A 16,922-nucleotide genomic window follows, 5' to 3' on the forward strand; every position below is an offset into this window, starting at 1 on the left:
GAAGCAGACGTTTCCTTTGCGGGCACCGAAGGCACTTCTCTTTTCCTTCGCCAAAGAAATTACAAGTAGAAAATACAGATGGGAGGGCCACGTAGAACAAGAATGTCAACGACAAAAGAAAACCAACGAGATAAAGAAGAAGCAACCAGAAGAGGGATTAAGGTGCTACGACTGTGGCAAGGCAGGCTTCGTTAGACGCAAATGACCCAACTGCGCCCCAAGAACTATGACAACCAGTCTTAAGGGGGATATATTTTGCACAGTTAACATGGATCTGAGTCAACAGCGCCTTATGGTATCCCTCACCAGCAACTGTCACCAGAGATTTGCGTTTTTTGACACTGGTGCAAAAGCGAACGTAGCTTGTGAAAGCCTCTGCAACCTTCTGGTTAATGAAGAAGCGGAATTCACAGAACCACCTACGGAAATAACCCTGTCAGACGGGTTTCCACGCACACATAACGTCCTAGTGGCAAATGTAGACGTTAATCTAGGAGGAAGGAAATTTCGTTCATCTTTCATCGTGCTTCCAGACTCAAGGAGCAACTAAACGCTATTGGGAATCGAGTTTCTGGAGAACGAAGGGATTGTCGTTAATACGTAACAACTCTGCTAGACCTTTTTGGATCAACCAGAGAACGTGAAGCTTTCTATCTTTGAACCCAAAATGTAGAAGTGTCGCTGAGAGTCGAAAGGACCATCAACTAAGAGGAGAGTAGTGCCGAGTATCTCAAGTCATCAGCCCTATCCAGTCACCATCGAAGCAAAGGGAGTTCGAAAGAACATTTTTGGACGATCTATTCGATCAGTGCTTTTCGAATGTCCCGACAGTGTCTATCGCCACAGTAGATAGCCAAGAATACGAAGCAACATCCATTACCGTAAGCGAGAAGAAACGGCTATCAACACTTCTCCCTGAATACAAGGAAATCTTCAAGCCCAGCACAGTCGCTAACACGTACGCAAAGCATTGAATAGACATAGAAAACCATGTTTGGATAGCAATATGGCGATAGTTCCTACGCTCCACCACCAAAGGGACGAGCCATATTGACCTGTCTCACTAGTCCTCGCCAAGGCTTTAATTAACACGTTAATTGCTATGCCAGATTTACATGTTGTTTTCAGAGGGCCACAAGAAAATTTTCATTATTCCAAACATATATTATATTATGCTTATTATGCTTTATTAATTTTTGTTTTTAATTCAAAATAATGTCTAGTTAGCTACGGTCAAAATTTTTAGTTGACGATATTAATTTTATTATAATTATTCTAAACATTTGAGGCACTCCGGTCACTGATGACCATAATGGCCCCATCGAGGAAACAATATCCGGTCACAGGTGACCAACGTGTTAATGTATATATGTAGTAAAGCATTTGAAATGGATCGATGTGCGAGGTATCGATTGTGAAGTATCCAAATGAACGAGTTACGTGAGTTTGAATATTGATTTTTGAAGAAAAAAAATAGTCAGTCAGTTATGTTAAGGACGTCAAAATGAAAATACCTATAAATGAAGCATTTTAAATTAAGATTCTTGCTTTGTTTACTACTCCTCACGATACAACTTCTAACATGAGTCTAACCCTTCCCCGTGTTACTTGCTAATTCCAATACTACACATTGTCCAGCAAACGAGCTACGCCTCGCAGAGACGGACCATGAGAGAAGCCACAGGATCCACTAAGAGGATCCAGCGAGAGTACCACCCTCAGCGCCCCTATCATCCGCTCAATCCTCTCTCTCACAACGTTAGTATTTTAAAAAAAGTCTAACCGTCCCCTGCGTCTAAGGCACAGGTCTCCTAGGTAGCCTTACTAACGAATCCACTAAGAGGCCCAAGACGAAACACATCTTCCTTTCCCTTTGCTTTTCCGCCTGTCCTCGCTTTATTTATTTCCTCCTTCCATAACCGACCGCCATAGATAGTAGTTCTCTGTCGACTTCCTTCGTTAACACTAGGTTTACGGGACGATTTTGAATTTCACAAGGACAATTAGAGAAACCGTTTACATTTCTCTCTTACCACTTATGCTTATTATAAATTTTAGATAAATACATGATATCGCATAGTTTAGTATATGTTGTTTTTTAAGGAAAATGTCCGTAAATCTAGTGTTAAAAAAGGCAGCCTTAGAAGAGGAATTAACAAACACGCCGCAGGATGAGATATCATGGACGATTTATCAAAAATAGCACGAAAGTTTTCCTGAATCATTTTATCTAATTAGAGGAACACGGTTGGAAGGAAATAGACAATGAGAAAGGGAGAAACATAATGTGGGTATTCCTTAATTCGCTTATAATTTTATTATTTGACTGTGTCTTATTGCAAGTTTCTCACGTAAAACAATTATTCTCCTGTACTAACTCCGTTCACGAAACAATGAATTCTCTACTTTGCTGTACATTTCATTATGACTGCACGATAATTATCTGAAGTTTCGTCAAGGCTTCGTTCCCTTAGTGAAATCTACGGTGTCGCGTTACGATACCAGAAAACGTCGCTCGAACACGAAGCTCATTCGATTCTTTAAAAACCCGCGAATGTCCAATTCTACTGTGCAACAGTTTCCTTTATCAGTTGCACAACGAATCAGTAGCTGTAAGTAAAAATGCAAAACTTTGCAAAAGAATACTAGATCTTGAAATAATATTATTCTCTGCTATACTTGACGATACAAAATCGTAAATAATCAGTATATCTCTGCAATATAAATTTTAACGGCATAGCTCACTGCTGTATTTGATTCTTCTTTCACACTATAATTTACACCATAATGTCACAACAATTTTTACATTATAATTGCTACGTTCCGTTGCCGCGATGCTACGAAACCTATAGAAATACTCGTTAGCGATGAATAATCGTTCAGATCGATTGCTCAATGAAGAGCTCAATGAACAGCTTAACTAGCTGTTCGTTAACCTGAAGTGCTCGTAATACCATAACCAGTGATTCTCAACATCCTAAGTTCAGTCGGCCCCGAAAACTTAAACAGCGAACTTCATGGATTAACTCGGAAGAAATACAACGAATCAGGTTTTAACAGTTTCTATAGTTTAGATGTCTGACTGCTTTAACTCAATTTTAAACATAATTACTTAAACAGGAAAGCAGTAAATAATTATTATCTTCGAACGGTAAAACAGAAATCACTTTCAAATTTTAAACTTTAATATTAATTTATAAGAAGAGGATTTGAGATATTTTTTAATCCTCTTAATTTTACAAATAGTTTAATAATATTTCAACAACAGTTAAACACTTTTTGAATAAATTTTTAACTGATTAAAGAATCATAATTTGCCGACTTAAAAGCGAAAATAATTACTGTGTTAATAATAACATAAAACCGTTTAGAATACCAAGGAAACGATAAACTCGATTAAAAGTTTGTATATTACGCGGAACAGAGTGCTTCAAAAATTCAGCCTAAATAATATCAGGTCTTCGACCCATTTAATACATGGATAAAGACGAAACTGTACGAGACATTTTAATTGCCTTGCTCCTCCACGAGATACTGAAAGCAGAAGAAATAATTCCTCTATCAAATATCATAGGTACCTTTTTAAAATCTTTTTATAGTTTAGCATACTAAGGAAGAAATTTTTGCTTTAACACTAGAACTACCGACCGAGTCAAAATGAGCATCTTTCGAGAAAACGTGAATGTTCAATACTGGTAAGTGTTATCATTTGTAACTTTCCGAATTTATTTTCTACAGGTATGCTTCTATTTGTATCGATATGAATCGAATTTTCCAATTATCGTTTACTTACGTAAAAATTCACTTTTGTAAAGTCGGTAATGTCATTCTGACTCGGCTGGTAGTTCTAGTGTTGATGTTTTTTTTTTTTTAATTGAAAATCAAAAATTTAATTTCACCATAGAAAACGTGATTCACTGATATACAGACAGAAGCAATAGTTATTTTGTACTAATTAACGATCATTCTGGATATTATAATGAAAAACAAATTGGGCGTTGTTTAAATTTTATTTATACTTTTGTTATCTTATGTAGGTATGAAATATTTTCACAACGTGCAATGTCATCTTTTTTAATCAAGTTATCAGCAGAGTGCATCGTTAATTTTTTCTAGGTTGTTAAGTAAAGAGAATTAAAGTAGTTCTGAGCAACCTCGCAGTATAAATATATAATACCATCGGTGAAAAAGTAAATTGCTTTGCAATATGCTCGTTTGCCTGTTCGTGGAAATGTAAACATACAAACGACGTTAAAGGAAGGGCCGTCAAAGGGCGGTAAATGTCTCTCTGCTGGTACGTTCCCTTGTACTCACAGGTACAAAGCATAGAAGTCGCAAAATTACGTAGCTTTATACAAATGAAAAAGCATCGCACGCATGGCGACTAAAAGTGAACAATGAACAACCAAAAGACCGCGACAACTACTGCAGTTACTCGCTGAAATATTCCGACACTAATACTTTTCATTTTCTTAACTCGCACGTACCAACGTAAATTATGAAAATATTCGTACAACTGCATTGTACTGTTACATTATTCATTGCAAAAGAAAGAAAAAAATACGAGCAGTTCTTTTTATACGGGGTGTCTTGTTTTATCTCAATACAACGAAATATCTTTTAAAGTGATGTTAGGGAAAAAATGTCTTAACAAAAGTTGTTTGGTATTGAGGGGGACATTATGTGGTATAAATATTTTTTTTGTACCGGGTATGATGGGGGAGATTTCAAAGTCAGTTTAATTTTTTTGAATGGAATGCTATATTTTTTTATACATAATATGATAGTGTATGTTAAGACGAGTCCAACGAGGTGCGAACAAAGTCATTTCCTTTGATAAAACAGACACACGCGACAATGAGAAACGTATGGTGGTTCGGCTCCCGGTTTTTCGCAATTTTACGACCTTCCATGAAAGGAAATTACTTTGTTGGCAGCTCGTTGAACTCGTCTTAACATACACTATCATATTATACATGAAAAAATATAGCCTTCCATTTAAAAAAGTTAAACTGACTTTGAAATCTTCCCCACCATACCCCGTACAAAAGAAAATATTTGCACCACATAACGTCCCCCTCCGTACCAAACAACTTTTGTTAAAATATTTTTTTCCTAACATCACTTGCTTAAAAGATATTTCGCTGTATTGAGATAAAACAGACACCCTGTATATTCTACAACCGTAATATATGATTTTACGATAAATTACAATATAAATAAAATAATATGCAATTTTCACGTTCCAACAAATTAAAAAAGTTAAAGTTTTATATGCATATCTTTTTAACTGCCCTAAATTAAACTTTTCAGTATTTCTTTTACATCCTTTATGTTTAATAACATCATTCAAATTATGACGTATTTGAAAAGATTTCTGTAACATTAAATATTTAAATGTAACAGTACTCCATTTCTCTTTTAATCGAATTTCGAATATTTTTTTTCCAATGCCCGATATTTTACGAGTTTTAAATTCTAAACGACCCCACAGATACAAATTTCGTGTACTACATTTCCAAGCCAATTATATGTAGATATACTTTTGTTATCAGACAAATTCAAATTATATCTGCGTACAAGGAATTACATTACAAATGGAAACGTGATATATTATTCCAAAAAGTGTAACTATCGTTGTTGGATCTTTTGGTAAATTGTGCAAGCGTAGAAATATGCTTATCTCAAGCATATACCTTCCTCGTAACCAGCAACACAGTATAAAAACCTTTTCGCACGTTTTACAAAAAAATATGTTCAAGCGAAAAGCATTAAAACTGAATATTTATAAGAGAAAAAGTAACAGTTATTAGAACAGGTTTTATCGAGAAGCTTTGCTCGAAAATTACTGCAATCGTTCATAACCAACATCCTCAAGATCCGTAAAACTGTCAAGTTAAGGACACCGGAGAACTTTTGACTCGTATAGATTAGGTTAGCTTTGCGCTATACAACGAACGAAAAGATAATACGTAGTCGTGTAGAGAGCGAGCTACGACGTGAGATAGTAGAAACTGTAATCCAGTTTATCAGGCCAAAGTGCATGAGATCATATTAGCCTCTTGGGCTAAGTTTCCTAAAATGAACGATATTCTAGGTTATGGTTAGGTTTCTACAACCTACAATTTATCCAATTCAGACTTTTCGAAACGTTCGAAGTTTCACATTATTACGTTTAAACATTATAACTTTACGACGAATCGCAACACTTCTAAGAATTAACGTTTAAACCAATTTTTACGACGACTACTATCAGTTGCTGTCGATTGCTTCGAAACGTCGTTTCGATCGATTTTACATTCTGACATTCCATCAGAGGAGACGCTGTTTTATAGGATGTCATTTTGAAAGGGATTTAAAGAATGAATGAAACGATTCAAGTGGAAAGACTGCTGTTTTATAGATCCTTTCGCAGAAAACATTTGTATGCTTATCGAGGAACAGAATATCGTGTCGTATATCGTATTATCTATTATCGATTGCGTATTCCGTTCGCGACATTTTCAACAGAGCTTAACGATTTGGTTCTGCAAAATGTCCAACACCAATTAACAGTGATACGCGCCATGTTAAATTTCACGTCGTATTTTTGTTATATATATAAGGTGTGTAAAAGGAAAATACAAAAAAGTATTATTATTGTGACATAAATAAGAATCAACTATTTAAGCTACGATACTCTTGCTGAATTTGATTAAAAATTAAACACCGAGGGGAAACTATGTCCAAATAGAAACTGATTCTAAAAATACTTTTACAGTTTGAAATACAGCACAAGGTATTTTTGGATGCATTTACGTTTCATTTTTTCCACAGAATAGAGATGGAATTAATTCAATGCACAGATGTAAACTTAAAGAGCGAAAGTAGTTTCATAAGCCTATTGCAAAATGCAATAACAATTTTTTCACACAGGAGCAAAGTACTTCATGTGGGATATATCTTTTAAAATCTCTACTAATTACCACGGAAAAGTTCGTTTTAAATGTTCTAACATCTGCGTAAATAATATATTGAATTATTTTACACGAGCAAGTTCTCTTTCCGATAGTACGGTCGAATAAACGAACCCGGAATGCTATAGGAATTTAAATTTGTGCACGGTGCTTCGGCGCCAGTTTGATAGACTACCCGAAATAATTGTAAACATGGTCGACAAAATACTTCAACGAAAATGATGGAAACTTCGATACTTTCTAGTTTTTAACACGAAATCTGAATATTCGTGAAAGTTACAGTAGAACCTTTCATCTCGGACAAAAGATTCTCCCCCTAATGTAGAGTTCATTCATCAAAGTCCCGCAAACGTTTCACTACAGAGTGATATATTGAAAAATGTAATTGATCATCGTCGTCTGAAATGTAGTGGTAGAAAATTCTATGAAACAAATAATACGCTGTTACAGGCAAAATATTTCAGTATTACTCGCGGAAATTTCAAAGCACGAAGGATGTTATTTCAGGAAATTTTAAGCAGGCATGTGCCCTCGGCTTCTATAGAAATGAAGCCTATTTAAACGTAAGAACTGAGAATCGCAAGTATTATAATTAACATTTCTCCGACGTTCAAGCTGTAATGTATACTTGGTGAAATAGCTGTCCTCGGCAAAAGAGACATTTCTGCTCTCGTGTAAATATTGATCCGGTAGATACCACACAGAGAGTATGCTCAGGAGGAATGATATGGGAAAATGAAGATAGGTGAAAGTATGAACAATGCTTAGTGTCGTGGTTAATAAGTGCAATCGTTGATAAAACCTACGCAGTGATGTTGCAACATGGACACATTAAACACAGTACGCATTACATGCGTCATGTGCAAAGAGAAACTACTGCCTTTAGATTTTGATGAGCTTTTATCTTTTCACACTTTCTTAACTTCTTTGTACTAGTTGAAAATTTAACTCGGTAGAATTTTTAACCGTAAAATTTACAACAGAATATAACATAATAAATTAAATTTCGAATATTTCCAACAAAAGTTGCATAATTTTGTGAGAACTAGAGTATGGTAATAATATGTAGTTTTATTCTATTGGAAAGGATTCTTTGATTGAACGCTATATTTTATTTATCTGTGCACAATAGCCACCTCAAATATGAATCCAACGGCCTACAACACTAATTGTTGGTCCTTCAAGGTCACTGAATAGTTTCCGCTGATGCACAAAAATTCACAGATTAGCATCTGAACGAGCATTAAACAGGTACCGAGAATTGAAGATATGCCGGAACACAGGTCGTTAACTTTCACGAACACCACTTTCACATAAACGATCTTTCAGATGGAAGTCACGTTATTGTTTGATTAAGGTCGAAAACTGTACTCTTTCGAGCAAAAGTCGTTTACCTCTCACAGTCAGCAAAACGTAATAGCATCGTGAAAAAATTGTGACTGTTTTACTTCGAAAAGTAGAAAAAGACATGTGAAATTGTAAAAAGTAGGCCCTCCGCGAAGAAAAATATTTTTACTGCAGTGCAGTAAAATTAAAAAACTTACAATATTAAGGTGAAAACTCTTATAACAGAAGATTTCTCACACGGCTGATTATAGCTCAGCAGAAGATATCTTCGAGGTCGTTCACTTGTCCCCCGTAAAACAGTTTCATTTGAAACTCCCGCGCAAAGGATACTGACCCCGAATTTTTCTTATCGAGATGACCTCGGTGCAAGGCGGAAGCTAAATCTGAACCCTTCCCCCATAGCTGCCCCTAGGAATAGGGCTCGAATCGCCGAAAGGCAAGGAAACTGCCCCTGCTCTCAGCAACAATTCCCTCTCGAACACTTTCTCAGCTCTGGCTGAAACGAACGAGTCCTTCAATTTAGGACAGCGCACCGACGCAGCTTGGACCTTTCACGAAAAGGTCAGAAGCTACAAAACTCAAGCTGAGTGTTCGGGAACATCGAATGAGGCCTCAGATTTATGTCCTCGACATGGCGAATCACGCTATTTTCGACTAACGTCCAGTAGGAAGAGTGCAAAGCCTTGCAGATACGTTTGAACCAAAGGGTAGCAGCTTTCGTGAGTTCTAACTATGCGACGGTCAATGATAAACAGCGGGTCATGAACAATGCGGCAGCCGCTTGGTGAAAGTTATACTTTCGCGCAGGAAAACACACCGCATGACCCATGAGAAATTAGACAACGGAAGGACCAACTCCTTCCGTTTCGTGCCAAATTTCGCCCCTACCTTGTCATTGCAAGCTTTCCTGAAGCAGATGAAAAGGGAAACTTCCGAGGGTAACTGGTCCCATCCGCTTGCAAGGAAAGGGAGATCGCTATTAACCTCGAATACTGCAAGAACCGCTTTGAAAACAACTACAGAAGTGTGTATATTAAAACCGTGTATATTTTTCCGAAGGGACACCCTCTAATACGCGTCCAAGGTTTAATCAAATATACAGACCACAACCTAAGCATTTCCTCTGTCTACGAAGGATCCACGTTACGTGAATACAACATCCTTCAACCGCGCTCCAAGATCGCAAACGTACCAATTCCGAACGCGAACACCGAGAGATTTATCACTCTCATTCAAATAGCCGAATCTCCTGATTAAAACGAGCTTTTTCCTAACATTGTTCTCTGGAATGCTGGCTCCTTAGTCAGCAAACAGAGAATGATCTGATAATGTTACTTTCGCAAACAGGAAATACACACTGCTCTCGTAACTGAGATATAGCTAACCCCTAATAAATTCTTTTCGATCACAGGATATAGTTGTTCGAAGGGATCGAGATATTAACCACAGAGGTAGAGTTATGATACTCATTCACAACTTCCTCCATATCACCCTCGTCCAACTACCAGTTCCATTTCGAACAAGTAGTGCTGAAGCTCACAAATCCCACCCTCTTTATAGGTGTGGTATACAACCCCCTTTCCACCAGTGACCTCAATGCACTAACCGGAATAGGCTCGCTCTTCCTTCATTAATGAGGACGACTTTAATGCACGCCACCCTTCCTGGAAAAACTACTCCAGCAATAAGAGTTGGGTCAACCTCTTTCAACACTTCTTCCAGCGTACCTACCGCCTGATACACCCGCAACAGCATACGTTTCACATTAGCTCAAACTCCATAAAATAGTCCCTTCTCGATGGACCACTCGAAAAACTTCAGGTGTCACATCCTTGATGAGTTCAATGCTCAATCTCGCCCGGTGTTCCTCCAAGTTAGAGAAGACATTCATCCTCCTCGGGATACGTGAGAATAGTTAACTGGGAAAAATTCTAAAAATAAAATGGCAGGACAAATGTCGCAGGATCGATTCAACCTGCCTCCTGGCTGAGTTGTAGGACTAGCCAGACACCAGCATTTCAAGAAAGTTTCTGTCACTGCGTGACAACATCGTTCAATGGAACCAGGAGCTAGTCGAAACTGGAGGAGTTGGTGACAACAGTTACTATTTACGAGAAGATCGAGGAAATCTCAGATGTCAACGCGCTCAAAGATCTTTCACTTATTTCAATGTTGAAAAAAAATATGGATTTTTCGGATTACCGAAGTTTCTTTGTTAGCTGTATGTAAGCCACTAGGTTGTCGAACTATTGGTATGCACATCTCCTTCAGGATGGTCTACTAGCTGATATCTGAAAATTCATAGCACGGACAATTCACCGCAACCATGCGTATGTAGCCATGCGTACCAATACCCATAATACAAATCTAATATGACGACGATGGACAGTAATGTTCAAAATGTCACTTGACGTAAATGTGAGTTATAAATGCAAGATAGCATATGTATATTTCTCAAAGACGTATTTTTAAAAAAGTATCAACAGCATATGAAAAACATAATATTAAATATTACTATCTCTGCTTTCTTTATAAATTTATATTTTATGGGTACTTCAAATTCGAATGTTCGAATTGACAATCTCTTTTTCCCAAATGGACAATGAAATTACATACACACGTATGTATATACACAATTTTACCATATTTGTTTTCTATGTTAAATACCATTTACTATCTTTACGTATCCACGTGAATAAGTTCTCTTAATCATTTTGAGAAACATTTAACGACGTTTATTTAAATCTTTCTGACACACACGTGCACAAAACTGCTAAAAACCCTATGTTCCCACTTAAATTTTCTTCTATTACTAAACTAACAAGAAACATTTATATTTCCACATCCGTGAAACTTGAAACATCGATCAGAAACCTTTAAAAAAGTATAAAATGAGAAGAATTTATCGTGTAAAAGATTCTGTGCCATAATAATGTTCCAATCTCGTTATAATTATTACTGAAAATTTCTATTTCTGCGGCCGCATTTCACAAAAGAGTGTAAAAATTTGATTAAACCGCAGAGAGAAATGTAGCGTAAGAAAAGAAGACAAAATCGAAGCTGCAGAGAACCGTGTGGTGCGTACAAGGAACCTTTTGTTCCGTTAGCACACGGAGGTCGTCAGATATATACCTTCGACCCCTCGATTTTCCAGCTTGGAGGGCTTGATCGTGGCTCGCCTACAAACAGGGATCTGATTAGACGAGTGAACGAGCGTCCCAGAGAACCAACCAATCGATTCGAATTCAGAATCTCGAATTCACGTTGGTTCATGCCCTCCAGTTGTACCTAACGTATCCAAGTATTGGTACCAACGTTCCCAGTGCATCACAAGCTACCTACCCAGATTTCCGGAGGCAGTTCGTGTTGTGAACTGACTAATGGAGACAGATACTACGAACGCGTCTTCGATTTACATCACTGTCGGAGTATCTATTAGCATATCTTCTAGTCTCTTTGGAAATGTATGCATACAAACGTGTGAATACGTGTAACAAGCTTGCTTGCAAATTAATACCGAATTTCTGTATTACGAACGGCATGTTTTAGTTATAAAAGTTAACACCTTACGTTTAGTTTATTGTACAACGTTTTTGCGCAAAGAAGCCTAAGCAGATATCACTTAGAAAAATATTTATCCTTTTGACACAGATCGATTAGGAGAACGAGAAGTTGCATGAAAATTAACTAAATTTTTTAATCAACATACAGAGTGGGCTATAATTTTTTAATCAATATACATTTATTTATTGTAAATTAAAGTTGAACGTATGGTAATTTCATATGACAAAAAAAATGTTTGATAAATGCTCACCAAGAGTTTTTCTACGTGCAAATCTTCAGTTTGACAATAATCTCTCAGTTCGAAAGGTACAACCTCGGGAAAAAATCCCAACTTAACGAAAGATCCGCTTTACTTTCGATCTATATACAATATTTTACATGAAATATCAATTTTCACGATGATATCGCGGGTAAGCTGTTACGAGACAGACTGTAGGTGCGATTTACTTTTAAAATCGGCTAACTTCAGCTGCAAAAGCGTAATAATTAATAGCTTAATTTAAGTCCTTGCACCCGGAGGTACGATTACGTGTAAATGTTTGCGAAACGCGGCACGATCTGGTTGGAAACGGCGTGGAGGAGGACCAGTGTCGGGGTTCTGATTTCGATTTCGATCCAGATCGATCGTACGTTTTAGGCGAATTAACGAAAAGCCGCACAGGGATGCAAGGATTACCATTATTTTCGTCCAATACAAATCCAGCAAATCCGTTCTACCGTACAAATATTCGCTTTCCCGTAACTGCCGAACCATTTGTTCATAAATATTTATGCGTTTAAAACTTCCAACCAAATGAGGTATTTCACGTTTTAATTTCTCTTCTCTACTCGCGGTGCCTATACACAAAATCCCCAGCAATATTACTGAATCGACAGGCCGGCGCCATAGGTAACACCTACAATTTCCACTTAATTGATTCGTGCCTAGTTTTTCGTGTCGATTGACTATATTTATGCTTTAAATGATTAAAACACAATCAACCGACCCGACAATTTTATACAATAAATCAGGCATTTATTGTATATTCGGGCATTTTAAAATGCATTTCAACGCTTCAATTTCACTTTATTTCCGCTCCTAGGCGCAATACAAATATCGACGATCGTTTGCATAATTTAGAGTTAATTAAAAAACAAGCTCCATTTTAATTCTAATTCTTTGTAATATACTACGTTTTTTCTTTTGCCGTTGGAAACAATTAATAGTGCAAACGCCGTGTATTGATTTAATATAAAATAAATACTAATTGGTTCAATCGAAAAACGAGATTTATGTCTTAATCGTATTTCTTCCTTCTATATACACATACGCCTTTTTCCAAACAATTTTAATAATCATTTCTTTAAATACTCTTCTAATAGTCGAATCATTTACATTTTATTTCACTATTTTTCGACGAAAACTATCAGTTTGAACTGAAACTTGTATCAATATTTTACGCACTTACTTTGCAGAGAAAAGCTTTTGGTTTCGAAACTTCTGAATATTTATGAAATTTTTTTTTTTTTATAGAAAACAATTTCTGAAAAACCTGCGAGTTTTCACATTTTGTAGAAAAAAAAAAAACTTTTTCGTATTGTACACTGTGCGAATTTGAGTAACAGTCGCTGTACAGTCAGTTGTACAGTCAAAGGAGAAACTACATTTCGGTTATTTGTTCATCCCTATCAATATCACTAGGAAAGTACCCTCGGTTCTACCGAGTGTGCCGCCGTATCTACTGAGAAATGAGACCGACACAAAGCCCAACCAGATTGGGTTTACTACTATAGTCGCTTCGCTTCGAATTTTCTTTTGATCATACAAAATCTATCTTCGAAAATCTTTCACCCTTCGTTCCTGAGGAAATAAAGTGCTACTTTTCGTTATCTGACTTCATGTTTGACTTTGTACACTTCGCTACAACTTTATTTTCACGTGCTAAGCCGATTGGATGTAAAAAAAAAAGAGAAGGAGTATGAAGACTGTGTATTCCAGGGAATTTTCGATACCTATGACAACCCCTCCCCTCTGACAATACCATCAAAAGGTAATACAGTCATTTTTGGTTCATGGCGTCTTTAAAGAATTTATAATGGAGATATTTCGCCGAATTGTAGCCGTATTCCTTTATTGAGAAATTTCATTTGAAAAGTGTTTCCGAAGTCGGAGGCTAAGTCTTTGTACAGTTCTGAGACACTGCCGGTAAAGTTCGAAATATAGAGGGGTGGTGGTTTAATTTGCGTTCGGTCCTCGGTATTGTTTCAGGTTAGATTAGAAGCCGAGGTCTGCTCTTTGTTTTGATCGCTGTTAGTAATACCTGTATTGAAGGGATTTCCTTGGCTTTGCGTATCTTTTTCTGCTAAACAAGGAGCGGTTGCTCGTGTTGTTGGCAGCGTTTGTGAACATAGGATTCTCAGAAGCGATTCTATCTATTGTTGTCAATACTGAGAAGCGATATACCTAATAGTATAGGGGAGTTTTCGATCTCCGTTTCTTGATATACTTTACGTATAGAATTAAATTTCAGTATTTTGACTTTTGTACTTTAAACTTGGATTGGAACTTACGCTCGAGTGTGAAGGTGGAAGGCATTTCACTTTTACTCTCTCTGACATCAGTTAATGACGCATTTTTTGATGCAGTTCATTTAGAGGTAGTATTAGATTGGATATTTTTATTTGTTCTTGACATGTTTAGCATAGTCTTCGTTTTATTTAATACGAGGGAGGTTCGTCCCTCTTGGTTCAACTTACGAGGTGGCTCCGCTGCAGTTTTCCTGGTCTTTGTGGGCTCTCGCGGATTAGGAGGAATGGATTTATGTTATCAGGAAAATGAAAATTATTAAAAATGTTTAACGAAGTATGTTAAGAAATAAATATGCTTGTTCATTTAAAAAATAAATCATTTAAGCTTCAGTGGAATCAGTTTGCGAGAACTTCTTCAAATATATTAACTGATGTGGACCTTTCACAAATGGTGCTAATTGAATTTCTTTAAAAGTTCGTTTGTACGAAGGCGAAATCACGAGATGAAGTTATCAAGAGATTTCTGGATCTATTTTTAACGGATTCCTAATCCCAAGGCATCAGAGCATAATGTTTTATGCTCAAAGAACGTATATACTGAGAATGTAAAGCTGCTCACCTTCGTAAAGATGGAATATTACATTCGTCTACGAACATCGTACTAATTAGCACAGTGACATTGCTCGAAAGCTTCATGGTCCTCTGCTCTAGACTCTATTCAGTTCGCTTCGAGTTTACCATGACTACCATTGTCTGTTCAAACAATCCCTCGTGATTAATTCGGAACGTTTTCAGTGAAACCTATGACAAACCTGTGAACAAGCGGACAAGAATTCCAGTGGAAGTCCTATGCAATTCATAATTCCAATCGACAATCAAAATTCCAAAACGATTACCAGCGTGTCACACATGAGTGTCATAAAGGTGTTTGTCAGAGGAAGCAAAAAATTAGTTCACCTTATTTTTTACATTTTTTTTTTATTATTAACGATTGAAGTTAGTCATTTTTATTTGTACTGTATATAAATACACAGAAAATAACGCTACAGAACCAATTTTTGTATTATTTGCATATATAGAGAATTAATATGACTATTTTACAGAAAAACGTATTCCAATTACACAAAGGCATAAGTTTAGTCGTAAGAAACAATGCATTTATTAGAAAATTGCAATGAAAAATGGTTAATCAAAAGAAAAAAATTTTGCTTCTTATTCTGTCTATTTCTTTCTGTCAATTGTATATCAACTACTCTTTAAGCATACTTGAAATTTATAAAGATAAATAAATTGGATAAATTTCTGACGAATGTTGCATTTTAATTTTCAGAGTTAAAATGATTATTTCAACAATATGCAAGAAAAAAGAAGTATGCACTTACACAAAAAAATGATCGGTGACTATGAAAACTTCGATAAAATGACCTTAAATTAAAAAAAAAATCTGATACCATTTAAATTACATGCGAAATATTTTTTGTATCATCATAACTGAAGGAGATATTTAGGTAACTTATTTTAGATGAGACAAGTATTGTAAATAATACAAAAATTGTATTATATACAATATAAAAAAGCAATAAATAATTTTTTTCATAAGTAATAATATAAATAGGCCTATTTTTAGTTGCTTTAGTCAATTACTTCAGTACATGTTATACAAAAGAATAAAAAGACTTTCAATTTAGAGCTTTTTTGTCCTCTACAGGAGTGTACGCTTCAATAAAAACATTCTCGATATAAGCCACGAGAAAATAGAAAATTGCAGTCTATTTTTAGGATCGATAGCATATCCCAAATGGATCGTTTTTTATTAACGAAAGGAAGGGTTGAAGTTAGCGCACCAGCAGAAAGCCGTAGAAAAGTTTCGAATATGCATAGCTATGTAATTCGTGCGATCCCTAGAGGCACAAAAGTTGAGCGGATAAAAAGCGGACGTAAAAAGAGAAAAAAAGACGAATGACGAGAGAGACAGGAAGAAAAAGACGAAGGAACGTTTCGCACGAAGCGGTCCACGATCCATTTTCATTCGTCTACCGGAGGACCGACATTTTCAGACCCTCTACAAAAGGTATGTATGTACATAATCTTAATTAACAATGCATTACTTTAATCTATATGTCTCGTTGTTTTCTATAAAAAAAAAATAAAAATTGCTAAATTTTAAAAATTAATACATGTAAACTTATAATTTCCAATAAATATATGAAAATATCATAGTGGCGCCAAAATATGACTGTTATGTTGAAAGATGGAAGAAAGCATCAAGGAGAAAAGTTCTGCTCATAAGAGCAAATGTAAGGATATACAGTATATTCTCCACAAGTGTCAGACCGCAAGGAAGCTAAACCTGACACTCGTAGAGTCAGGGACTACGTTTTCGAGCCTCGCGACCTCCTTTGTAGTTTGCCAAACGTAGACAAGGACAGCGAATAAAAGATAAGCATGAAACGTGTGTCGAGGCAACCAAGCGATTTAAATAGCAACATTTTTAATTTTAGGTTTTTTTATCCCGAAATTTTTCTTATCATATTGATGAGATTTTTC

This window comes from Habropoda laboriosa, unplaced genomic scaffold (genome assembly GCF_001263275.1).
Source record: "Habropoda laboriosa isolate 0110345459 unplaced genomic scaffold, ASM126327v1 scaffold214, whole genome shotgun sequence".
Taxonomy (NCBI): domain Eukaryota; kingdom Metazoa; phylum Arthropoda; class Insecta; order Hymenoptera; family Apidae; genus Habropoda; species Habropoda laboriosa.